The sequence below is a fragment of the Gallus gallus genome, chromosome 3 (assembly GCF_016699485.2).
Source record: "Gallus gallus isolate bGalGal1 chromosome 3, bGalGal1.mat.broiler.GRCg7b, whole genome shotgun sequence".
NCBI lineage: Eukaryota > Metazoa > Chordata > Aves > Galliformes > Phasianidae > Gallus > Gallus gallus.
The window spans coordinates 64,345,045-64,372,737 of record NC_052534.1 but is presented as its reverse complement, the minus strand read 5'-3'; the positions used below and the strand labels follow the sequence as shown (position 1 = coordinate 64,372,737).

Here is a 27,693-nt window from a genome sequence, read left to right as displayed (position 1 = left end):
CTTGTTACATTCCTTGTCAGTTATGTGTCTGAGACATCACTTGATGCACACACAGACACACACACACACATACACTCCACCATCCTTTTGAGCACATATTTGTTTGCACAATGGTTTCTTCAGTATTTTCAGTTGTACAAAATCATGCCATTAAATTGTTCTATTTGATGGTGATTTCCTGTGGTAGCAGAGAGATGATAAAATCATACTATAGATTGTGTGACATTTTAACTGAAATCAATAAATAGACAGTGCATTTTATTAGAATCTCACAACTTCCAGGAAGCAGATAGCTGATGTGAGGAAGTGCTTTTATTCCTATCTACGTCTTCAACATTCCTCTAACTCCTACATGACATCTAGAACAACTAAACACACGTGGACAGAAGTCTAAGTAAGGGCTGTCTTGTGAGCATAGGTAAGCAGAATCTCTCCTCCTCATCTTTTGTCAGTGATAAATCAGATGAATGTGATTGTCATGAACTAAATCCAAACTTAGAAGAAATATTGCAGAAATGATTTATGGTAATAAAGCTTGGAGCATGGATAGAGCTTGCCCTTGTCTGCCAGCAAGTCATGCAGAAGACTGTAAGTTGAATTAGCTCTCTACCTAAATTTATTCAGTGGTAATTTAAAGCACAGTCTTGGGCATATATGTGATGTCAACCACCATTTTTTTTGATCTGTAGCTTTGTATAAGCAACAAACTGAAATATGGTTTGCACTAGTAATGGTTAAGTGAATCAGTCCTGAAACTTTTATGGAGTATACTAACCTTTGTGTCCTTATGCACATTCAGAAAGTCCAATACATCCACTTCCAACAAAGAATATTCAAGAAGAATTTAACTCATCTGTTCCAGTGTTCAGTCTCAAGAAGTCTTTAGTGGTTACTGAAAAGACCAGCGGAGGCATGAAGCAACTCCAGATATGCAGATGGAAAGATCAGACATTTCTGCTGAAATGGTGTACAACTTGCTGAGCCTGTACAAAAAGAGAAGATTGCTTGTTATACATTTGGAAAAAAATTTAAAAAATACAGCAATCTTTCAGACTGAAAAGAAATTTTGTGCAGCAGGGCCCCGCAAGTACTTCTTGCCACCTCAAGGTTTTGAAAGTACTGTCTTAATATCATGCAAACATTGGCGGACGGGAATTTAGAGCACAGATTAGGGAGGAAGGGGAATGGGAAGAAAAATTACAGTAAATGTGTTTCATAACAGTAAGACATCCTCCCTATTTCCCCCCCCCAGCCCCCCCCAAAAAAACAACACATTCCCAAAGACAAAAAATTGTAAATTTCACATATTTTTAAGTGGGCTATAAGAAAAAGAAAAAAAAAGCTAGAACTTTACTCGCAAGAGGTAATGTACTATACTTTATACTAGTACTCTGCTGCCTTTTACTCTTGATGTTGACCAGAAATTTATTTTACAGCCATTTTGTAAATCACTGGGTAAATTGCTTTTATACTGAGAACAATGTCAGACCCATCTGGGGAAAATGCTAGCAGTGTTTAGTGAGAATTGTTTGATTGATCTTGCCTTTTTTCTTTTTTCTGTATAAAATGTAGATATTTATAGTCTAACTATACCTCTGTATTGAAGAAATGTGACACAGACACAAACGTGAATATGATATTTAATTGCAATCTTCTCCCTCCTCATCCTCCAATTCCCAATTTTAGGAACAAATACTTCTACATTTTTTAATACAGTTAAGCTCTCAAAATCCTAGATGTCAATGTGAATTGCCAAGACATTAACTCTAACTATTTTATTATTCAGGAATAAAACACTTCCAAGTAGAGAAGGATAATTAAATCAAAACTTTTCTACATAAACATTAGGAAGTATGAGCCATCTGAGTTCCTTTCAATATGGTTGGATTCTAACAAGTGTAGATGCTTTTGAGCACTTGAAATTATTTTATTTATTTATTTATTTATTTATTTTTGCATGTTTGGTGCCCCAACTAAAGAATGTAGAAATATGTGATGTGTATTTGTAGAATTTTACAATGTAGAACCTGTAGAATCCAGTATAAGTCTAGGAAAACACAACCCTCTTTTTCACCCTTTTTAATTTCCATAAGCATTATCTAAACTACTTACTTGGCTTAAGAGCAGTTTACATCTGACCGCAGTTGACTGTATGATACATGGCTTGCAGTGCTTTAGTTTTTGCATCAGAAAACATTTCTTCATTAATAATTTATCTGATAAATGGTTTCTGATTGAGATTTTTTTTTAGATATAAGTAAATCAATGGCCAAAAAGCACCAGTTTATTATATTGATACAGTTATTTCAGCTCCTGCATTAGACTAATAATTCCCCAAAGCTCTCTTTTGATAGCTGTTTCATAGAGTTCAACAAAAATAGCTAGCAAAATGCATCTTAGCTACTGCTCTGTGAAATCTTACCAAATTCCTGAACAGCATCTTTGACAACTGATAGGCTGTCTCCAGAAAACAAAAAGAAAAACAAACAAATAAACAAACAAGCCAAACAAAAAGCAAAATCACCACTGGAAAAACCTATTGAAAAAAAAGAATGACCTGTAAACAAAGTGTACAAGTTCTCTCCGGAAATGAGCTTAACAATCACTTGAAGAAGACATATGTATTCCTTTCTCAGATGTTTGGAAATCAGAAGCATGTCATTGATACATTCAGGTATGAGTTGTCGCATAAGATCCAAACATTTGCCATTGCATGTATGTGTGACACAGACAATGAGGGAAAGAAATGGGATAAAACTTTTAAGAAGGAGCTCTCAAGAGCTCTTGTCTTATCACAAGTAAGTCATACTCTAAATTAAAGAATTTTCAGCTAAATGGACCACAAGGAACATAAAATGCATTTTAAGGGCCACACTTTGGCAGTCTTTCTTATCCCTGAGAATTTAGAGATAACGGAGGGGGATTTTAAAATACTTTTAGAGGAAATCTTCATATATGCATTTCCCTTCTTTCTTATAAGTGTGATATATGAAGTAAGTACCATACAATTTTCCAAGGCATCAGTCAGTCACCCTAAGAATAATGTTGCTGAAAGTCTTACTACTTTATAGTCAATCTGTAATTACAGAATGGACTGTTTTGGACTGTTAGACTCAAGGAGACTAGTCAATAATGTGTTGACAGTGTGTATACTTATTTATGAAATGGATACTGTTCATTTTAAATGAACACACGTATTCTGCCAAGAATAGATTGTTTTCAGATTTAGTAATAGTATTTCTTTTCTGTGATGAAATCTCATATTGATTATAAACAAAAAGTTTTGGGAATGACAGATTTACTAATAAAGGGCACATTTCAACCTGTGGAATACATGCAAATATCGCTGTATGTAATTAAACATTATCACTAATGTCATCAATTTATTTATTGTGAACAATTTAAATGAAGATATATGAAGGTAAAAATCAAATTAAGCTGTGGAATACAATTACTTATTCTTTTATTTATTACTTTCAGTGAACTCTTTGTGTTAATGAGAACACTACTTCTCTTCTTTTAGTGACTGCACATTTTCAATGTGCATTTACCCACTGAACCTAAGAATAGATAACATATTCTCTAACATAAGGTCAAAGGGACATGGTACACCCAACTTCTGGTTCTTTCCCCACAGCAGTAGGATTCATTTCAGCAAACACCAGCATAATTAACAAGTAAGTTGTGTAACTGATCCCATACAAAAGCCTTATAGCTAGTTGTCTTATAAGCTAGATATACCCAGATTTATCCAGAGGGTATATCTATTATAAATATATCTATTGTGTATATGTTGTATATATAATCTCTTTCATTAGGAAAAAAGTTTTAGGGGTCAAATTGATTTATGTGCTCAAAGCCTCATTTACTGATTTGATTTATGAATCTCTACTGGGTCTTAGTTCTCTGACTGTTCCTACTACCTCACCTTTTGGAAGAAGCCTGCTGTTTCACCCCTAAAGAAACTTGGGCATCATCTTGGCCATAGATCTCCTGGGCATCACTCCCTACAGGAGACAGGGACTAGACCTTGTCAGGCTTGACACCTCCTGTTCTACATAGTTGTTCAAGCATAATCCAGTCAGCTGTGCTCCTCACACCCTTCCATATGCCCTAACGAAACACCTACTACCTTTCCTCCATTCACTTAGTAGAAAGACAGGATAGGAGATGAACCGAACCTGAAAAGAGTAACTGATTGGTATAGATATATCCTTCCTCTCTATTAAGAGACCAAACAATCATTCAATGATTTTAAAACATTCCAAAATCTTGTTGAATTCAAAGCAAAGGGTATTGTCTCATTCAAAACTATTTAAGAGGATTCATTTGCACTGCATGGGTTTTTGCACTTAGGTATGCTCTAGACTGAGCTGTTTCCTGAATCACAAGTCAAAAAAAAATCCCCTAAAAGTAAACTATATATATATTTTATGGTAAAATATGCAGTAAATATATTGAGGCATTAGTCTAAACTGAGAGAATGGTATTATAATAATGTTGGTTTAAAAAGAAAAAAAGAATAAAACACATATGGGCTGTTTGTCTCAGAACACCTTCCAAAAATGATATGTGTAACAGACAAACCTCATTTATACCTAAGTACAGTTCAAAGCATGACAAGAGAACATGTATATACCTCTAATACACCATATTCCCTGTATAGACCATATACACAATACATATATATCAAGTTCAGTTGATATGATTTCTTGTGCACTAGCTATGCAATTGGTTTTCAGTACAGATGGTTACTTGGTACAAGAGCAGCTACTCTGCTAAGGTAAACTCAGCACAGCAGCCCAACTGTACAACCAGCTAGAGCAGCTGAAGAACTGGCAAATGGTCTACAGAAATGAGTCAGTTTTATGAACAAATCACTAGTTCATGAAGGAAATAAGTAGAAAATTTCCTCTGAGGGGAGGAATATGGATTTGTTGAGAGGAGAGTGCTTTCTATGAAGTCAGATAAAGGAGCAGACAGTGCATCCATGTCTGGTTTTCTATCACACTAATATGAGAGACAGTGTAAAAAGACACAAGAATTAGATGGATCTATGACATCTACCACACCATAGCCCTGGCGGCAATGCTACACCATGCTTGCTGGAAAGGGAATGTTGCAACAGATATCGACCCTTGGCAGCTTTGTTTGACAATGAGAAGATGAAGAGGGCCAGTGGGACTCACACATACTCATCAGCACACTACAAACAGACAACCCACTCCAAAGATTTAATGACTGTAGTTTAGGTGCCCGTATTAAAAATTGAAGTATTTGTTTGAAGATATTTCTCATAATTTATACATTTCTATGCATTCAGATACTTGTATTCATAACACCAATTCTTTCTGGGTGAGATGAAGAAAGTAAAGTTTGCATATATTATCATAAGAGCTACTGAAAATTTTCTCTTCAAAACCTGAATGAAAAGGAGCTAAAGTTGCTCCATCTCTTCAGCCCTGTTTACTAGATAATGCCACATACCAGATCTGATAGAACATGGAGTTAGCAAAGAGAGAGAAAACAAACAAACAAACAAACAAAAAAACCACTAAGGAGTTTTTCATTGTTATGTCATAAATACCCTGGTTTTTGATCCACGAGCTCAAGGTCACAGGCTAATTCTTCATTATTTTACTGCTAGGTAAATTATTTTACTGTCTATGTAGTTCAGCCTGTGTTCTATTGTCTTAAGTTAAACTTCCAAATATTTCAGCTGTGTGGTCTTGTTTTTTGTTGTTGTTGTTGTTGTTTTGTTTTTAAAGAGGCCAGAAAAAAGCAGCAGAAGGCCCATTACTGGAGCATATGACCTAGAAGGAGAAGATGAGAAGCCAGTGTTCATTCAACCTCAACAAGGGAAAACTAAGGAAAGACCTTACTGTAGATGTCAGTCATTATAAGGGGAGGGTGTAGAGAAGATATAACCAGACTATCCTCAAAGGTAGGAAAATGTGTAGCACATGTCACAACATTCAGCACAGGACGTTCTTCCTTAATAAAAAATAACCATGAAGGTGGTCAGATCCAGCAGGTTGCTTGAACAGGTTATGGAATCTTCATCTCTGGAATTATTCAAAGCTCAGCAGGACAAGCTTGACCACCCTGCTTTCTTTGGGAAGTTGGATAGGTAACTTTACTGAGCAGGACTGCTTGTTTCTCTGACAGAATAAATACCATTGCAGAGTTTCTTATCTTTCCTGAGTGAACTCCACACTGCAAATTTCAAACCAGATCGTATACACATGACCCAAAGGAGACTTGATGCCCTCAGCTATTCAGAGGAAGTGAAACCTCATTCAAACTTAATTATACTGTTTGCAGAATTGACCTGACTTAAAAAGATGTACAAATTTTAGAAAAGAGTAAATACATTCTTAATGCAAATATCACTGTGGCTTATCTTTTCAGGGCCTTTTCGCAAAATTTTTTGGTTTTGTTTTTTTCCTCACTTTGGGATAAAATTTGCCAAGTACAAGCAAATTATAAGTGGAGCTAAATTTTTATGATGAGCCCTATCATGAGCCTAAACATATGTAAGCTGCTAAACATACACAGTAAATATATTAGAACTAGAAAACATTAATTTATTTGAGAGGGTGATCTGCTTCTTTTATCCATGTTTTCAACAGCTTCCCATCTTCTCAACATATCTGGTTGGGAATAACATTAGCATGTTTCCAGGCAGGCAGTGAAAACAATCTAATCTTGTACTGAACCTCCTGGGATCTGATTTAATCTCCCTTGCCTAAAGGCAACATCTTTTGATCTCAGCATCTTGCCTGCAGACCCCCTCCTCTTGCTGCTGCTGCAGCTAGCACTGTGCCAGATCCATGGCTGGTGGAGAGACAAGAGTTCTGTGGGCATGCTGAAGGACGACTGCATGAGATAGCGTTGTGGGTACAAATGCACTGTGTATATACACAGTCCACTAAAGCAGCCCGTCGTTAATCAGTCAGTTGAACAAGCAGGTGAAATGGCCACCTTTTCAGAAGTTGATTTTTTGCTTTGAGTGAAGACACTGTCAGCCATGAAGAATGCTGAAAAGTTTCCTGCACTAACAAAGTTATGTTGCTGTTTTCTGGTTTCCTTAATAAACACATATAGAAATAATTGTTCTGTACCATATAACAGCTGTGTTTGAGATAGTGCAGCAGTCTTTATTTCCAATTTGCTTTTATGTCAGTTCCCATCCCTGCCCATATGCTGCCAACCATTATCATATTAACAGTAGACTTGAAAAGTGTCTTTCCTTTCCAGACCAGAGGTATTCAGCCCAGTATCAGATGACATGGTTGAAATTTCACAGTGTACTCCTGTCACATATTAGATTAATTAACTCAGTTCTGATTAATTAAAATTAGAAGTTTATTTTATTCAACCATTTAAAATGACAAATTCAACTGATTTCCTGCAGAGATACAAAGGAACAGCAATTCCCACTGCAATCTTTCATTATTCTTTACAGAGATACTGTGCCATATTCTATACTCCCACTAGAATTTTACTGATGTGGCTGTACTCACATTGGTAAAATTATTCTTGATTTACTTCATCACAAAAGAGATCAGCATCATGCCTATTGGGATACCATAGTTATTTCCCATAGTTATACTTTACTAAAGACTACAACCTAATGCCACCCTACCCCCATTCCCTAAAAGAAAAAACCAACCAATCAACCAAAAATTAACAAACAAAAAAAGCCACCTTCCTGCTCTTGGGTGGTCTCCCATTCTCTGTGGTTGCCTGGAGGAATAAGAATGGTATCAATACAGGAAAATAATGAGTTAACTGTTTCATTTTTACATGTATTTATGATTTTCTTTACCTAATGCTGTTTAAGAAGTAGACAGTTCAAGAACTTTGGTGACAAATTGGAAAAAAATCCAAAACAGTGCTTTCTCCAAGAAAGGGGGAATGGTTGTCATTAAAAATTGAGAAAGCCTGATAGCAGGATCTATGCAAGCTCCCCAACAAATGTATTCTCATTTCCAGCGTTATTTCTGTGCATGTGTTTTTACTCTGGTAAAGAACAACTGATCTAGAACAGGCAACCATCAGTTGCTATTTTTTTTACTTGTGGTGTTTTATGAGCTGAAACTGATAGCACAGCTGAGAAAATAAATGAAAAAGAAGGAAATGATAAATGAAGATTGTCAAGGGTGAAGTGGAAGTGGATGACAATCTGCTTCAGTGAGAAAGATAAATACTTGAACAGGGGTGCTTTTTTTCCACTTTAATGTACGCTTTCCTCTCTATTTCTTTTAAATGTACCTAGATCAAGACTATTTAAAACACTTTGGTTTTGGGGTTTTTTTTTTGTTTGTTTGTTTTAAAAGTCAGTTAGTGTAGTGAGCAACCAGATTACTTCTCATGCATGTCAGCTTTGTAATATAAGTTTATTACCACACTGGGGTGGTAAGAGCAACACAAGAACTTGAAATGAGAAAAAAACATAAAAATTCTCAATATCACTTCTGATAATGCTTTAATGTTGTTCAGAAGTATAGTGAAGATTCTCTGGATGCCCCAGAGTTTTGGCCTCAGAACTTGGTCAATAAGTCTGCTCTTTCAGATCTAGTTTTCAGCCACAACATCTCCTGATTTATCTATGAGGCTGAGTTACGTGATGGAGTCATGAAAACTTAAATGCAACCCTATGTGATCTTTCCCTGAAGACTTTCTACTTACGTTAATATGAATACTTTCAAATAGCATACAAGAAGTTAAGCAGAGACTCTGCTATTTCTTCATGGATCTAAAACACAGCAAATTAGATCTGCATATGTACTATGAGATCACGTAGCCAGGAGTTTTGAGGACACGCAGAATACACATTTTTTTTAACCTATTTTTCTTAAAACAAGAGGGCAATTTTAATTTCTTTTTTAATGAATGTTGATATTCCTATGTGCTCACTTGACTCTGGGTTTTACAACTTTTAATAAGACCAGAAAATATCACTGAGCTTATGATTAATTCAAGAGCACTGACAACAGTGAAAAAAATCATGAAACAAATACCCATCATAAAAACATCATCTTTCTAAAGCAAGTGTTTATGAAGAGAGAGCTTCTGTTTTTGTTTGTTTAACAATTCTCCCTAAAGTTAATCTCTCATTACACACAAGCAGATGGTTTTGATCTGTCACTTTGTGGCCCAAAGAACTCATCAATGGCCAACTCTCACTCTGCATCAAGCAACAGAGACCACAGTAGATATCAGAATGTCAGAGAGAGCTCAATGTCAGCAAACGGGAACTGTTGTTAAGTCTATCAAAATGTTAATTCCAGCTCTTGTTCTTTTAATCCCTTTCACTCAAGCTAAAGTGACACTACTGAACTTCAGCAAATCTTTCACTTCTACCTCTAGCTTCCTTGAAACATAAGGTAACTGGCAGAGTTGAATTAAAAACTGATCAACCATACACATATTTACAGCCAAGTCCATGATCCCAGCTCTGAACAGCTACAGATGACACTTAGCTACACGTGATATAATACTGAAGCAATGACAATAGACTTCAAGAACAAGCTTGGTTAGTTACAGTCATGTACAGGTATGGATTGACAGGCAAATGAAAAGCAAGTTTAATCTACCAAGTTTATAACATTTTGAAGGAACATTTTATTTATTAGAAGAAGCATTTTCAAGAGAACACAGAAAACTATTTTTCAGCCAATGTTTGTGAATGTCTGTGTCCAAAAGCACTTTTTTTTCACTCTGTCTGATAGAGACAGGTGGTTCAAAGGACCTAAATCTTATTTCTCCAGAACAGAAGGTTGTGCCCTTGGGCCTACTGTTGTCACAACAGGCAGATAACTTCCACTCATGTTTTTCTGAAGCTCATCTTGCTCACCAGTTACAAACCCTGTGGTCATTTGTGTGTTCAGTTAATGATTTGGTGTCAAATAAGATTTAAACTAGGGATAGTATAAAAGGAAAATAACTTAGGAATAATATTTTCTCGCTCTTCAGGGGTCAAAATTTTGAAGATTTCATACCAGCTTTGCTGGAAAGACAAAAGAGTAAGCTTATTTGCAAACATACCTATGCAAATGAATTGTATCTCTCAAATGAGTATTTGAATAAACAAATTTTCACATTCAAGAACTAAGGTGTAACAGATGTGGTCATTTAATTAAATTCCATATACACATTTCTGTTCAAACAGATTTATTTTCAAATGTGCAAAAGTGACAGAGATGCAACAGTACATACTATATTCAAACTAATTCCTGCTCAGCATTGCTGATTAGGAAATCCTAGCAGGACAAGTAATAGTGTATAGAATTACTGGAAGTCTGAAAAACAGCAAACTCCAAACCCTCCAAACAGAATGTCTTAAGAACTCCTTGTGCAAAAAATCTATTCCATATGAAAGCATAGCAGCTCTTGCTCAAAGCCTCAACAAATGCAAATATCATCACTACATACAGACTCTGAGCTGATGTAATTTGCCATAGCTCTATGGAGGTCAATGGTGATACATTGATTTCCACTAATAAGGGTCTGACCTAAAAAACACTGCTTTCATTTACCAAATAAGTGTTTCTTTTCTCCCACTTTCAAATTGTATTTAGTTTTTCTCCAGGGGAGAAGTAGTATTGAATTAGCATGTAAGCACGCTCAGCATCTATACTTGGAGCCAGGCAGGATAAGAGCAAGGAGGACACAAGAAATTTGCAATTGTTCCTCTTTGTACTATAGACTAAAACAATCAATGTCATAGAGATGAAGGGAGAGCAACATGGAAAGTGTTCTGCAGAAAAAAAAGCACAATTGCTGTAAAGAAAACTTGTGGCACTAACCACAAGTTACAAATACAATTACAAATAAAGTTATTTTCTCATTTTATTAGCATTTTGGAAGAAAGAATAACAGCAAAGTGTTTACTTGGGACGGTAGAATCACATAAATGTAGTATATCCTGAGCTGGAAAGGGCCCATTGTGATGGCACAACTGCATCAGTGAGGAATGAGCCTTGATCCCATCTATGTGAATTTCAACAGGGCCTTTGACACAGTCCCCAACAAGGTATTCTTTTCGTGCCTGCAGATAAGGACTGGATGGTAACCTGGACACAAGCCAGCAATGTGCCCTCACAGCCCAGAAAGCCAACTGTATCCTGAGCTGCATCAAAAGATGCATGTCCAGCAGGTCAAGGAAGGTAATCCTGCCCCTCTACTCTGCACTAGTGAGACCTCACCTCGAGTACTGTGTCCAGATGTGGAGTCCTCAGTACAGGAGATACATAGACCTGGTGGAATGTGTTCAGATAAGGGACACAAATGATTTGAGGAATGGAACACCTTCCCTATGAAGCCAGGCTGAGAAATCTGGGGCCATCCAGCCTGGAGAAGAGAAGGCTCCAGGGAGACTTAATAGTGGCCTTTCAATATTTGAATATGGGGCTATAACAAAGAAGGGGACAGATTCTTCAGCAGAGTCAGTTGGGATAGGACAAGGCAAAATGCTTTCAAACTATAAGAGGGGAAAAATAGATCAGATATAAGGAGGAAGGTTTTTTATGTTAAAGGCAGTGAAGCACTGGAACAGATTGCCCAGAGAGGTGGTAGGTTCTCCATCCCACAAAATCTAGCTATAGACATCCTTGTTCATTGCAGGGGAGCTGGACTAGATGATCTTTAAAGATCCAACTCAAACAAATCTACGATTCTGTTCTATGATTGCATTCAACTCTTGGATTCACACAGGATGACCCAAAATTCAAACTCAATATCTGAAAGCAGTGTCCAAGCATTTCATGAACTAACAGCATATTAATGCCATGACCATTGTCCTGGGGGGGGGGGGGGGGGGGGGGGCTGTTTCCTGTGCCCAATCACCCTCTTGATGAAGAACCTTTTCTTAAAACCCACCCTTCTTCAGATGCAGCTCCATGCCATCTTTTCAAGTCTTGCTTGTTACCAGATAAATAAGATCAGTGAGTGCCCCTACACTCCTCTCCTGTAGGCCTCTTTACTCAATACACAAAAACCTTTTTCAGAAGTAACTTTCAGGGAAATAGATTGAATTGTAATAATTAAAGTAATTCATAATATAGTCTGCTGTTTTAGTGAGATTCTTTTTGCTTCTATCAAAATACTATATTTTTCTGTTATTCTATAAGAAGCACAATATATGGCTTTTCTTAAGAACAGTGATGAGTGACCCAGTTTTTGAGGTAGCATTCCTACAATTATCTTATTATCTTGACACTAGAAAAGAAGCTTTTCTGTAGTTTTCCCAGGTAAACTTAGAACTTACAGAAAAAAACTAAGCTGATAAGAGAAAAGAAAAAGAGGCTTCATACAGGAGTTCCATAAAAAGAATCCTTTTAAATATCTTCTTTTCTCTTACTATTGTAATTTCCTTTTGGGCTCCTTTTCCCAAACGCAGTATTTGTTGAATGACTTACTTGACACTACCACCTAATCCAGAACACAAAAGCTACTCACAGGGAGGCTCCTTATGTTTGCAGCAGTTTAAGTAGGACACATTCTCCTCACTGAAGCAAGTAAAGCCCCAGGCACCCAATGTACAAGTGCCTACCTCTTGTCAAAGGTACTGAGTTTGTTTGTGAGAAATCTACTATAGCTAGGAATCATGGCTATGTCTGTACATAAAAAAATGCTTTCTTTAAATGTTTCTCTCCTTGGTCATATCCTTGCTCCTTGATTGAACTGGAACCTATAACATAGTCAAATCAAAGGGTAATTTTCATTAAAAAAAAAAAAATGTTTCCCCAGTGTCACATGTACGCAAGTTTCTTATTGAAGAGAGCAACCTAGGAAAGTAATTGATGCAAGAAAAACTAATCTGCCTGTCAAGGTAACAAATAATACATGAAAATTTAACATGCTTTTCTTTGTTGTTCAATAATACAAAGAAAATTCTTGTTTGAATTTGTCAGTGATCAGAATCCAGCTGGGGGTGAGATTTGAGTGAGATACTGGTTGCCAGGCCAGATAAACAAATCCAGCCGAGTTTCAGAGGGTCTAGTTGTTTATAATTCAATAACTTTTTTTTTTCTTTTTTTTAAACAGGGATGCCATATTCCAAAGCTTTTTTTGTTTTTCCTCCTGGTAGGTACCTAAATCTTCCACTGTGATTATCATGTAGACGCTGCAGGGCTTATTGCAGTGGTTGTAACCTACGGAAATTGATGTTAAATATATACCACAAACAGCCTGATTTTAAGGCCAGAGGAAATTCTTATCCTTCACTTTTCCATGAAAGTCAGACAAAGTTTTTGTAAAAATTTCATATTTTTGAAAATTTTTACGTAATTATAGTCATTTTGTGACATATTCAGGTTGTAAACACAGAAGAAATATAATTGTGATTTTCAGCAACAGATAAAAACAACGCTGTTTTAAAATTAAACCTACTAAAATTATGTTATTATGCTAGTGGTGCCTGGAACACAAGGAGATAATCCTAAAGCATTGTTTTATAAAATGCATCAAATAGAAACTTCAGAGTTCAAATGTTGAACATCCTGAGTGGTATAAGAAGGGGTTTGCATATTGTTAGTTGAACAAAGGAGTACAGAGCATTTGCACAAAGTGTTTTTGATATCAATTATCAATAGGATGAATTGTCAAAGCAATGAATCATAAGAAAGTGCCTATAACAGGTAATAGAAGATTTTCTAAGAGGTTTTGTAGTGAATCGTGATCATTTTTCTTTTTCTTAAAGCTATTTTACCTTTGTTAACTCTTTTCTTCCACCAGGGTAATATCATTTTTTATGTTTTAGTGTCCTATTGTATCTGTCCTCAAAAGAACAATAGTTGGGCTCGTTCCCTATAAAGTTGCTAAAAAATCTTTGAGGAAATATTACATCCAAGAGAATGCCTAGCACTTCCCTCAATATTGTTGCACTACTGATAGGATTTGAAGATTAGAATTCACTTAATTGTTACTATTTTTCTTCTTTTGTGATCTTTTCCATAAGATTGCTCTCATTTCATCTACTTTTTTGTTACGCACTCTGAACAATTTTCATGTCTTCCAAAGGCAAATAAAAACTAAGGAAACAATATTAAAGTTATTTTAGCTTTTCTCATTAGGAAGAAAACTTACACTTGTGTGCAATGGGTAGGATCTAGAAAAACAGCATACCAGGCTTATGACTCTGAAAAAATTTGTGTAGATAAATCAGCCCAAGTCTTTGCTATGTTCCAATAGGAAATCATCTGCTTTGTCCACCATTCAGGCTGTAAGAAATGCATAACTGTTCTATTCATATTATTAAAAAGGAAACAAGGTTCCAAAGAGGCTCAGTGGTATATAGCATCTTCATGTCAACACACACATACAGTCCATGGACTGCAGGAGTCTGATCCAGCAGGTGCAACTCTAATTGCATTCAGAAGCCCTAGATTTTTTACACTGCCCAAAGGGAAACCTGAGTTCTGAGATCAGCTGGTAGAAACATGATAGAAAAATGCAGGTCTGACTTCTCTAATATGATGCTTGCATACAGTATGAAAGTAAATGATGAAACATAGTAATGAAGAATATCCACTACTGAATTTTTCTTCTTTTAATAAACTGGAATCTCTTTTCTTATGAAAATTGTAGAAGCTTTACCACAGTAAATAATGTATAAGTCATAATTTATTTCTTATTCATGGATGTACTGGGAGTTCTTGCATGATCAAGTTTAGCTTTATAAAGCAAGCAGTTAAACTGACTTCTGAAATCAGTTAGCAGACAGCTACTTTTTCTTTTTCTTGTCCTGGGATCACCCTATGAAAAATTCATAGAAAGGAATCTATTACCTGATGATTTTAAAGACAGAAGATAACATTTTCATTTTCCAGTGCAATCCGAAAACATAATTAAATGAATTCTTCAAAAAAATTTCAGCACATCTTGGAATATCAAAAACAAAAACTTAAAATCTGTGATGATTGTCCCTGAATTCAACTGTTTTGTTATTCTTTAATCTTAGAGATCTGAGTTAAGGCTTTTTTAATAAACAGTGTGAATGATGAGAATGATGCATACTTAAGGCCCCTAATGTCATCTTTTGTAATAATTGGCAAGTGTTATTGCATGTTTAACAAACAATGAATACAGCATGAAATGCCAGCTGTGAATATCTAGAAGTATAGTTTAGGGGTGTTTTGCACCTCCAACCTATTCCTAGAGAAAAAGAAATCACTCAGTGTAACAATTTATATTTTTCCTGTTCAGCTATAAGTTCGTACTGAAATTGCTCTCTAACAATTAACTGCTAACTAGTAACTGTGTATGCTCCCAAAACACTGAAGTCAGTGATATCCATTTTCAGAATCTGTGTAACGTTCCTATCCATCAAAGTCTAAATAAAGAGAACAGTACAGAAAGCAAGACTAGATCCTCAGTACTTCTCTCTCATGAAAGAAATGCTTAGCATCAAAGTTTTAACTGTGAGTACAGTCTCTGGCCAAAATCCATACAAAGATGTTCTTGCGCTTGGCACAGATATGTGCAAAGCATAGTAATATAGGCAATAATTTACAATGAGCCTATGAGGAAAAGAAAACAGAAAAGGGGAAATGAATTCAATTAAACTAAAAAGAGCCTGGAAAAGCACACAAGGGTGGGAAAAACAAATCATAAAATGCAAGCAGTATCTGCATAAGTTAGGAAGTTGTTAGCTCTAGCATAATTCTGAACTGAAATTAACTTCGTTGCATTAGCTGTTAAGAGTTTTTTTCTTGGCCTTCCTATCTAAAGATGCACTAGAATCCAGTATCTATGAAAATCATCTTTCCACCATGTCCAGCTAGACTCCAGATACTGGTCCAAGCTACTTTGGAACTTGCTGACGTTGAAGCATAACTCCTTTTGGTACTGAAAGTGCCCATGCAGAGTTGAATGTTCAGAGGGAGGGTTCCCTCTATGCATCATGTAATTGATGCTACATGGAGTAAGTATCTTTCACTGATCACACAGCAGTCTTGAATAGGAAACCCCAGCCACCGAGGCATCTTCAAAGTGATCGTGGACTTGTCTGGAATCTAAGATTTCAGAACGTCACCAGTGGAGGAGGTGATAAATGCTCAAGAGGCTCTACTCCAAGTAGAGCCTCTTTCTAGTAACTTAGTAAGTTACTAGAAAATGTGAAGCAATATTTCTTGTTCATTGTTGGTTCATGTTGTATTTTGGGAAAAGCGTTAGAGGGGGAGGGCTACTAGATGGAGCTCTAAGGGACAAGTTGAAGAAATTTAGGAATGAAGGAGAATGTGAATGAAGGAGAAGGTGAATTGAGCCAATCTGCAGATGTGAAGGTCATCCAGCCGGCTTTAGGTATTGATGAATGGGAAATAGTTTTAGTCAACAATAAGGGATCTGCCAATTGTACTAGTCTTGTCCAGTCAAAGCTTTCACATACTGTAGAAGGGGATAAAGTCCCTGTAACGCACATAAGAAAACATGCTGGGGAAGACAGTTTGGCTTTTTTCTGCCTTGAGCAAAGGCAAATGGATTTTCTCAAGCATAGTGGTGATGGATCTACATCTGGCTTCAGTGTGCAATGGTTCAACAAACTCCATCCCTCTCACCCTGAAGGACTGTTATGACAGATGAATCCCGGCTACAAATTGCACAAGCTCAACAGATGTTTCAGAGGAATGGATCATAGACTAAGGGAAGGATACATCAAGGGTAGATCATGTCTGAACAATCTGGTGGCCTTCTAGGATGGAGTAATGGCATCAGTGAACAATGAAAGGTCAATTGATGTCATCTACCTGGATTCATGGAAGGCCTTTGACATGGTCCCACACCACATTCTTATTTCTGCTTTGGAGAGATATGTATTTGAAGGCTGGAATAAATAATTTGTTGAATGGTTGCAACCAGAGGGTTGTGATCCATATAGAGTCTGGTGACAAGTGCTGTTGCTCAGGAATCAGTCTTGGGATTGGTGATCTTCAACATCTTTATCAGTGACTGAGGATGGTGAGATAGAGTGTACTCTCAACTAGTTTGCTGATGACACTAAGCTCAGTGGTGTAGTTGAAAAACTAGAAGGAATTAATGCCAGGGGCTTGGACTGACCTGATAAATGGTCACACTAGAACTGAGATTCAACAAGATTCAACGTCTCTTTCTTCATTCCCCTATTTCAATCCTTCTCAGGCATCCCTCTCACTTTTGTCCCAGTGCTCTGTCTACTCAAATACTGAATAACATGACATCCAACTTCTTTGAAAGCTAAGTTCTGAAGATTTGCAGATTACCAAGCACTAACCTCATTAAGTACAATTACTCCTTCTGAATAGTAAACTAATTTTTATTATGAGAGAAAATGAATTTCTGTAGTAAACTAGAATAATTTGGAATAAAAACTTCTCGAGTACTTCTGTTTAATAGAATTTCTTTGCCTGCAGCAGTTTATCTCACTACAATCTTCTCCCAAATAGAAACCTGATAAATGCTGTTTAAGATGTCTGAGTTTCATTAGTAATTTCTATTAGACCTGACAAAAACAAACAAACAAACCCTGTATTCCTGTAAAACAAGGTTTGACCCCTAAAGGCTTTGATACCAGGTGAAGTCCTGCAGGAAATGTTTATCAGCAGCATTGAAATACATCAAGTGAATAGAGAGGGGACATTTTTACACCAATGCTGATGTTTTTGGCTGTTGTGAAAAACTACTGATAGCATTCTAGGATCCAATTACTGTATTAAGCCTTTGACTAATGAGCTGTTGGCAGTAATGAGAGTTTAGAAATCTAGTTCATCTGGACACCTACCTTTGGATGCCTAAATTTAGTTTGAAAGGTGACCTGAATCTTTAATCAAAGAACCATTATGGATGTCTAAATATGAAATAGAGCTTTCAGTCTCAAAAATATTTAAAATAAATATATAATATATACATATATAAATATATACATATTCACTCAGAGCCATCAACTTTGTGTTAAAAATGAAAGTGGGAAAAAATCTTGAAACTTTGGACTTCCTAGTCTCCTCTCTCCCTATGTTATTCTTTATTTCTGAAATTTAAAACAATGTGAAAATTACCCAGTGCATGAAGATCCACCAATTGGAGGGAGCAAGGATGAAATTATTTGTAAAGGTATGATGGATAAGGCTAAAAAGATGGGGCTTTCTGCTTTAAAGCCCACATACTGAAAAGCAATGCATACCTGGAAAACAGTGATACACTGAGGTGCCAGCAAATCTCCAGTTATCACATCAAGAAGACTAGCTGAGACCAATCTTGACAAAATGCAAAACTACACCTTAAACTGCTGCTGCAATGGAACACTGGTTTCACACCTATCTGGTCATTTTTCCTTGCACACATCAGGCACTTCTATCCTAATGCTACATAACTGGCTTTGTGCAGCTTTTTCAGGGAAACTGCTGACACAACTGTTCTGCTCACAGATCAGCTCAAACTGCCAAAATGCAAATGCAGATGTATGTATTCCAAAATATTCCGACTCACCAAGAAATCTTTTTCTTGACAGATAATGCTGAGCACACGAGAAGCTCTGTGACAGTGATTGCAATCCCTGATGATAACAGCGGGACTGTTATTTGCCCTCCAACAGCATGCTGCCAGCAGGAACCTTTTTAAGCTTGTGAAACACGCAAGGTCACTAACTCTCATCACATTTTTGTTTATAAACTTCCCAGGGGAAAAAAAAAAAAAAAAAAAAAGGCTTATTTTCTGCAACAGTCTCCAAGTGTTTTAACTCAGTGATGAAACTTCTTTGGACAAAGAAGCTAATTTTGCATTTTTAATTTTCGGCCATTAACTTCTATGACTTCTATTTTATCAACAAGTATTTATTAGTTTACAGTCTTTCATTAATCCATGTAGCATCCAACACAGGAGGCTACACAATCGTATTTAGCACTCGACAGATATGTGTTGTCCATTATTACCATACTCAGAAAGCTTTTCTCCCTGGGGGCCTTCTAATGCGGTATTTAGCTTGAATCCTGACATGGCTAAGCTCCATTAAAACTGTGCACGTGGACTCAAGGGCAACTGTAAATAATGCAAAAATAGATCAATACTAATCTTGAATTGTTTATGTACAATTCTCACAGAGCTGTTATTTATGACTCCATCCACATCCTGTGTATGGTTCTGCTTTGCTGTGTTTTCCAAGTAGTAGCAGTGACAGTGGGAGCATGCACAGAGTTGCTTTTATAGACTATGTAAGAAATAAGGAAAAATTACAGTCTCTCAATATAAGTACATAGAAGGATGTACTCTATATCCTCTATATCTTCTACAGAGAAGAATAAATTTAAGGATGGAAAATAAATAGCATTTCTTCAGCACTGCTCATTCTTCTGGAGCTTAACTTACTGATTCAATTAGGTGATTTTGTTTACTAACCATCCTTCCAAGCATAACTACACTAGGAAAACAACTGTGCCTTATTCTAAGTGTTAAAAGAAAACTTGTGAGTAAATTGTACTTGTTTAGATTAGAAAAAAGTCAAACATTCAATTGTTTATTGAATATTTGAATCCACTTTGGAACCTCAAAAGTATAGTCCCATTAAGTAATAATAAATAATTCTTAAAGTACATATTTTTCTCTTAAGGTTAGATTCTCATGATCAAATCCTTTTAACTTAAAAATCTCCTAAAGATTATTCAGAAATCACTTTGAATCATAGAACTGCTTGGACAACAGAAGGCCTTCCCTTCTTTCCTCCTGCCTCTGCCTCATTTTGTTTATCTGTTGCGATTTTTATAGCTTTGTTTTTCTCTTCACCAATCTCTTTTAGGTACACTAAACAAAACAAAACAAAAAAAAATGCATTTCAGATAAGAAAATAAGAAAGGTTTTGAGGAAAACCACTGCTTGCAGGGTTCTATCAGTGTATTTTCTCATTAAAAAGTAGCAGACGGGTTGCTGATGAAAATTCTAATAAGTAATGTTAAAGCATTAATGCCATCAGCTCAGGGTTTTGTATAACACAGTGAACCGTATGCTGCAGAGCTGGGGATCTCTTTCCAGCTGTCAGCTGACAGTATCCCTGGGTTCCTGCTAATTGGCGACACACCAAGGCAAACAAGTCAGCTAATTCCAGAACAGTGAACTGATTAACTTCTGGTATATATACATATTTATAAAGAGGATGTGGGGTTTTTTGGTGTTTTTTTTTTTGTTTGTTTGTTTGTTTTGTTGTTTTTTGTTTTTTGTCTCAGTAACTAAAAAATATGTTCACTTTTTTAATTGCAGAAGTTGTGGACTACAGAAGTATTAACAACATAAAAGAAACAGGACTGATATTTTCAAATGAAAGTTTCAAGACTATTAATTCTAAAATGAGCAGTTCAACATGCATGTAGGAAACAGAACAATCATGTAATTCCTCCTAACACACATAAGCATGTCAATTACCTTTCCTCTATATGTGACAAAGAAAATGCAGAAATTTCACAAGATTATTTTCCCTATTTTTTGTACTGAAAATACATCATTAGAGAGTTAAAAAAATGAAAATAAAATTAGTTTAATTTCATATACTTATCATAAAGTCAAACTGATAAAGTCTACTATTTTTAGATCAGTAACACAGTAAGTTATGAATTATGATTTTATGCAGTGTAAATATGAACTGTTGTCTCATTAGACAACCCTTCACTGGCACATATACTGGGCAGTCCCGTGGTTTTAAAACTAATGCCTGGATGGCTTGGAAACATTTTTAGAATGTTCAGGAGTATGGTTCTGCTTTATGAACAGAATTGGTTAAAAAAATAAAAGAAAAACTAAATACAATAACTGGTACAGTAAAGAAATGTTAAGAAATTATTGATCATTGAACTGCGGGATTACTGCATTAGAATCTGTAGATGGTGAAGACAGAGGATGACTATAGAAGTTTTTGATTATATTTTGATCCCTTGACAAAAAGTGCAACTTTAGATGGACCCACGTAAAGTTCATTCTTTTTAATGACCATGCTGAAAGCAACTGTGGTATATTTTAATACAATAGTGTTGGATGAACGAGGAATAAAAAATTGAGAGAGCAGAGGCAGGATCCCCATATATGGCTAATATAAACTGAGTGTCTTGGATTGTAAACCAGAAATAGCCACCTTGAATTGTTCTTCTAGGCTCATCACTTCTGCATTTCTAGTTTTGTCACAGTTTCTAGTGAAAGAGGGAAGATACTCCCTCTCAGAAAGTCCATTAGTCGGACAGTGCTGTCCTGGTGGGAGCAGCTGTGATTTTAAACACCCTGGAGACAGAAATGGCCTTGAGATTTGGCCTCTCACTTCCTAGCCCAAATCAGTAGAGCTCATCTATGGTTACAACTCCAATCACTGTGCTGCTCCATGGTCAGTTACCATTAGCTTCTTTGTTTCTGAGAAAGGAGGAAAAAAAAAAAAAGAAGTAGAAAAAAAAAGCTAAAATACATTCTCAGCTCCTTTCTTTTCTGCTCAAAGATGGACAATGGTGCTTTAGTCTATAGTCTGCCTTATGATCTACAGCCAGGATCTGTATACATTTATTATGTAACTTATCAATAGAAAACTCACCAGCTTGGTCACAACTGATTCTCAATCTTCTCAGCTAATTGATCTATTATGCTTCTTTGTTCTAGGACGATAAGTCTTTATTTTAGGTATACTTCTCCACCATCTCTTTTATAACTTAGAGCAACTTCACATTAGCAGTTAAATTTAAACCAAATCCTTGCTACTGTCAACCATTTTTCCTTACAACAAATTCTCTTATTGATAAAATGATAAGTCTGGCAACTATTTTTGAAGTGTTTGGCTCCCCCCCTCCTAAATTGTGTCTTAATTTTATATGAACACTACTCTCCCTAAAGATTATTACACTCCTTCTGAACACAGTGCATTCTCAATAAATTGAGCTATTAAATAGCAGAGAGTGGTCCTACAGCTGCAGGCAGAAGAAGGAATCCTAAACAAAGTATTCAAACATTTGAAGACAATATACAATATTTTATGGTTCCTGAATTAGCAAATCAACAGAGTAAAGGCTTATGCTTATATAAGGTATTTCAGCTTGAGTGTGACAACATTAATTATCCACTGTAACATGCTGATTTATAATTATGAAATCAGTAATTTAATTGGCATCTAGTGCAGTGAAAACATCCCTGACAGTGTTGTTATCTAAATGCTGCTGCTTGATGCTTTCAAACTTAGTTAAGCTGTCAGAAAACATTACGCTGTTGAATCTTTATACTTGCAAAATTGATAAGAGTTTGACAGAAGGTGTTTCAAAAGGTCTCACTACGTGGCTGCTGAAGACACAATCTACACATCTCAAATCAGCCTAGCTCACTGTTGGTCACCAAGCACATCTCACATCTTACTACTGATAGAAATAATGACTATCTATACTCCTCAAGAGTAGAATCTGATTATCTATGTGAATTACTTTTTAGGACAGACTTACTCTCAGAGCTTTATTCATGGATGTGGCACTGTATATTGACATTCATGCATTTGTAGGAGCATGAAATGGTAGTATGAACTCCAGGTTAATGTTACACCAGCCAAAAGATGAGAGCAGCCACTTGAAGTAAAGATGAGCAGTACAAGAGCTGTGATCAGATAAGCCAGTTCACTGTACTGGAGGTACTTCATGTTAAAAAAAAAGCCTGGGGACTAGTTTTATTTCTGCTATTCCTTTCACTCCTGAACTAGAGATTGTAGCTGGAGCAGCAGGCAGTTCTTCAGCCTTGTAGACTTGGGTGAAGGGCCTGATCTTCAGAGAGAGAATCACATAAAGGGAATATATCAGAATAACCTTAACAGGACAGTGATCTGCATGAGTGATGCTCTGTCAAAGGACGAATCCAACTTAAAAACTGGGTACAGCAGGTGGTGGAAGACAGGGAAGAGAATAAAAACCCAATGCTGCAGTCAGTAAATCATCCTACAATGGTTTCTTAGCCCTGCTCTACGTGACATATTGTGCCTGCCGTAACTATTACTGTGATGGAAGGTTTTCCTTCCACTAAAATTGTTTTTACCTCTCCTGCTGTTAATGGGACTGAAATACCACTACTACAAGCAGTTCATTAAGCCCTATGGCAATAAGCCTGGATAAGCAAGATATAATTGATGACATAACATGCGCTGCTGAAATATTTAAGCATAATTTTCTGTTACTGCAACGAGACTTTTTTGGCTTCCTGGCAGACTTGAAGTGCTACAACTGCTGCATGTGTACAAAATATGTAATTTTAATAATCAATAAAAGCATTCAACTAAAGCTGCTAAGCTGAATGTAAGTATATCAACCAAAAATATATTATCAGTAGCTTGGCCTATTTGTACTTATGAAGGCAGAATACAAAATTCCCACTAATATTACATTACATTTTTGAGCACTGATGGAAACCAAACGATGGATGCAAGCACAGTGATGTAGGGGGTGGTGTGTTTCAGCAGTGGTGACAGTTGGTCACCTCCACTGGTACAGACTGTTCTGAGTGCTGTATGCAGGCTCTTGTTCATTGCTCGCAAAAATGCACATTTAGTGGTGATGCCTATGTTGAAAGACAGTGGCTCATAGCTGAGAATCTGCTCTATCAAATAGAATTAATATGTTCTTCATATTTATTGTAGTTTTCATGAAAATATATAGACAGCATTACTTTTGGAGTGAACCATGCACGATATCACTCCACATTATAAGTATCATTCTGTCAGATAGTTATACGTGGAGAAGTATTCATCTTCCAGAAAACAAACAACAAACTTCAGGTAGATAATGGAAATTTCTCTACAGATGGAGGAGAAAGGTAGCAACCTGTGGGTTGCCCTTCCTGACTTAATACTGCACAGTACCTCTGCAATTTGTAAAACTGAGAGCTTTCTCTTGGCAATTCTGCAGCCAGCCTTTCACTCAGAGCTCTACACTCTCTTCTAAGTCCCATGGTAGCATTTTTTCCCAAAGACTTCTTTTTATGCCATTATTGTTCTTTTTTTTTTTTTTTTTTTTTTTTTTTTTTTTTGCATCTGCAAGCCTCAGTATTGTTAATAGTGACTTCTTTTGGGAAAGGACTGTCTTTCATTGTATCCCTACCCTTTTGTTATGCACTGGACACAGCAGTATGCATGCACACAGCTTAACCAGCAAGCAGCACCTATCCTTCAAAGGGTGATTCCATCAGCCCTAGCAGCATCCTGACATTCAACAAGGTCTTTCTCCTGGGTCATAACCCTATGCAGTGGTGTAGGCCTGGGGAAGAGTGGTTGCAAATTTGACTGGCATAAGAAACCCTGAGGATGCTTGTTGACAGTGGGCTGAACACAAGCCAGCACTGCTCCCAGGGGGCCAAGGACGGCAATGGCATTCTGACCTGTACTGCAAATAGTGTGGTCAGAAGGAGCAGGGAAGTGATTGTACTCATACTGGTGAAACTGTGCCTCCTGTGTATTTCCATGGATGTTACAACAGATATGAAGTGCACAATAACACTATTTGATAAAGCAAATTCTCAGCTACAAAACACTGTTTTTCAGCTTAGGCACCACCATTAGCTCTGCATTTTCACCAACAATGAACAAAAGCCTCATGCAGTGCTCAGAACAGTCTGTACCAGTGGAGCTGCCACTGCTGAAATGCACTACCCACTGTGTCACTGTGCACACAGCCACTGTTTGGCCTCCATAAAAATTCAGCAAGCACTGATGAATGTCAGTGGGTGACATTTTTTCTGCATGGAGGAATTCAATGACACATCTTTGCTTCAGCTGCACTTCCACGTCAGACGCTATTGTGTCAGACTGCCCCTTTGCTGCCATTTGTCATGTGGTCACAAAATGTAATGGAATACTGGTGGAAAGGTTCAACCTCTACTGCCATATAACCAATATAACCAACCATATCCATCAGAGGGGAATCCCTCTGATGTCATGTGCTGACATAATAAAATAAAAGGCATGACTTTTGGAGCTGCCCTTATAAAATATCTAGCTTAGCACTTCCAGATCAAGATTTTGAGGCCTCTTTGATCACTATGAAACCAATTAACTACATCATGAAAGGGAAATAAATGTGAAAAAATAATTTTGAAAAACTAAGCTATTATTTTGAAATTTGGGAAAAAAGGAATGTGATATGCAAAAGGAATTTTAATACTTAATTCAATTTCTTTGTGTATTTTCATTACTGTAATTACTAAGAAGACTCACCACGCATAACACCATCTGAGCTTTTAATCACTTTAAATACAGATTTATGAAGCATCATATAATTACCATTGTACTATAGGAATCATATGAAAATAACTATTTTTAAAGTAATATACCACAATACATAATGACTGTGTATTTTTAAAACATTAACAGTTAGCAAGACTTCTGAGTACAGTGATCTGTTACTCCTTTTCTAATGAAAATGAAGCCAATTCAAAGCAGTCACTGCTGCAAAAACACCAACTTCAACATAGGCTATAGACCCGGATGAGAATCAGAACATCTTTAAAAGAATGGAAAAGAAACATGTATAACCAAAGTTCTGAGATTAATTGTGCAAAACATGAAAACTTTCAGTTATGGCATTTTAAAGAGTGGCAGACCCACCAGCCTCCCAAGCCTGGGAGACAGTAATTGAGACACAGCAGAGCAAATTAGCAACTCAGACATAGTTATGCAGTTTCTGAACCAGAGCTGATTCATATACAGTTGAAGAGAAGCCTGGGGAAAATGCTAGCCTGGCAGAGGTAGTCTGCTAAAACACTTGCTTACTCATTTCGCTATTAGATATAATCCATAATTCAGCATTAAGTAGTTTCTTAAAGATAACTAAGTGTTGAGAGCATCTGTAACTTTCTGTGTGTCTCCTGGTGAGCTTCTTGAAGGACTGGTTTCCAGAAGTTATGTTTGTTTAATTGCTAAGTAACGATTACTAAGCATGTTGCTAATCTGAGTAGCTGTACTAAAAATTTGAAAATACTATCAGAGTATATAAAAACAGAAGGTAAATAAAACAAAATAAAATAACAATTCAAACAAACAAACAAACAAAAAACCCCTGCAAGTGTTGTTGTCTCATTTTGCTTTATTTTTACAAGATGTTTGAATAATGAAACTTGAACGCATACTTAATGCTTTTATAAACTTGAGGTAAATTCTTGTATTAACTAGGGAAGTGAAATGGAGTGAATAGGACTTAAGCAGGACTCATGTATTTAAAACTAAAGACATTCTCGAAGACTTTTTAGAATTAGGATTTAGTTTGCCTTTTGCACAAGCTAATTTAGATTCTATTTAGGTAAAACCATAGTTACAAAATTAACTCACATTTTTCAAAAGTAATTACTGAATAAGTAGTAAAAAAGTATAAAAAATGTTACAATATAACATTTCTGTAAAATAAAAATAAGTTAAAAAGGATATGAAAAAGGGGCTTCCATTTGTATTAGTTACTTCACATGAATAGAAAAAGTAGGTTAAAGCCACGGAAAATCCTGTACTGTGTTCAACAGCACTAAAACTGACAAGACATGAATGACTGTCAAAAAACTGATGCGATCTGGCAATGTTAGGCAATATTAAATAGGCAGAGATTTTGTATAACATTTCACCATTTTTGACAGGTTATATGCTATGTATTTAGAAAGAAAGCTCATTAATAGTTATAAAATGCAACATATTCAATTCTGTTCCGTGTTCTCTGAGGCACTTCAACAGCAATGAAAAGATGATTTGGACTCAAGGAAAAGCTTTTGTAAGAGCTGTCAACTTGACCAAATACTGTTTTGAGAAATCTGGACAAGAACTTTGACAGTGAAGTTAATTCAATAGAAAATTAATAAAGGAAATCAAAGCAAAACTTTTGTTTTGCTTTGTTTTGTTTAGAAGAGGAGGAAAAGAGAAATAATTTAGTATTTCCACATTCTTTTAGTTTTCTTTCCTACCATGGACTTACAGCCATCCATTTAATGTACAAATTCCATTTGGATGAATGGCTGCCTCCAGGAATTAGCCTGTGTCTGGGACAACAGTTTCTGAAATTAAAAACAGTCTTTAAAACTGAGTTGTTCATTCAGGCTTACATGAATACAGCATACAATAATTTGTTTTTTTCCATCAATTTTTTATAAAATATGGTTTATTGTCACTTTCTGCTTTAGCCAAATGACACAGAGTGGTTTCCAAAAACACTTTTGCTTCTTTGTTCCACCATCCCTCATCTTCACCTCACTAATTAATTTCTGTTCTCAAACGTCAGACCTGAAATTGATTAAAATTAAATTAAAATTAAATTAAAAAGTTAAAATTTTGTATTAAGACAAATATTCTTTTAGTGTTTATGGAAAATAATGATGTGCCTATTTGAAAATCAGCCCTTGACTAATATAAAAGAGGATTATAACTACAAAGTCCAACATTTCTCCCCAGCACTCCACTTTGCAGAATAGAGAAGTTTTAGAAGATTGTAAAAAGATAAGATATTAACCATAGGAGCTTTTATCCTTTAGCAACACTTTGATCAGAAAATGTTACTACATTGTCTCAAGCTGCATTTGTATTCCTAAAAGTAAATTAATGAGAATAAACAAAATGTAAATACAGACACTGTAACAATAAAAAAAAGAAATTTAAACCTATGAGGACATGCAGAACAATTGTTCCTGCTGCCAGTATCAGTGATTTTTCTTTTTTTTTACTCCCCACAAAATCACAAGTATTGGAAGGGACCT

General features: G+C 36.1%; 1 protein-coding gene across 7 annotated transcripts in view; it reads right to left on the bottom strand.

Moving 5' to 3' along the window:
• Nucleotides 1–27,693, bottom strand: part of HS3ST5 (heparan sulfate-glucosamine 3-sulfotransferase 5) — a 197,352-nt gene that overhangs the window by 93,604 nt on the left and 76,055 nt on the right. For all 7 annotated transcript variants that reach the window (XM_046939027.1, XM_004940296.5, XM_046939026.1 and 4 more), the window contains one exon: nucleotides 776–983. The gene's annotated coding sequence lies outside the window, so the exon portion shown is untranslated. The remainder of the gene's footprint in view (nucleotides 1–775; nucleotides 984–27,693) is intronic.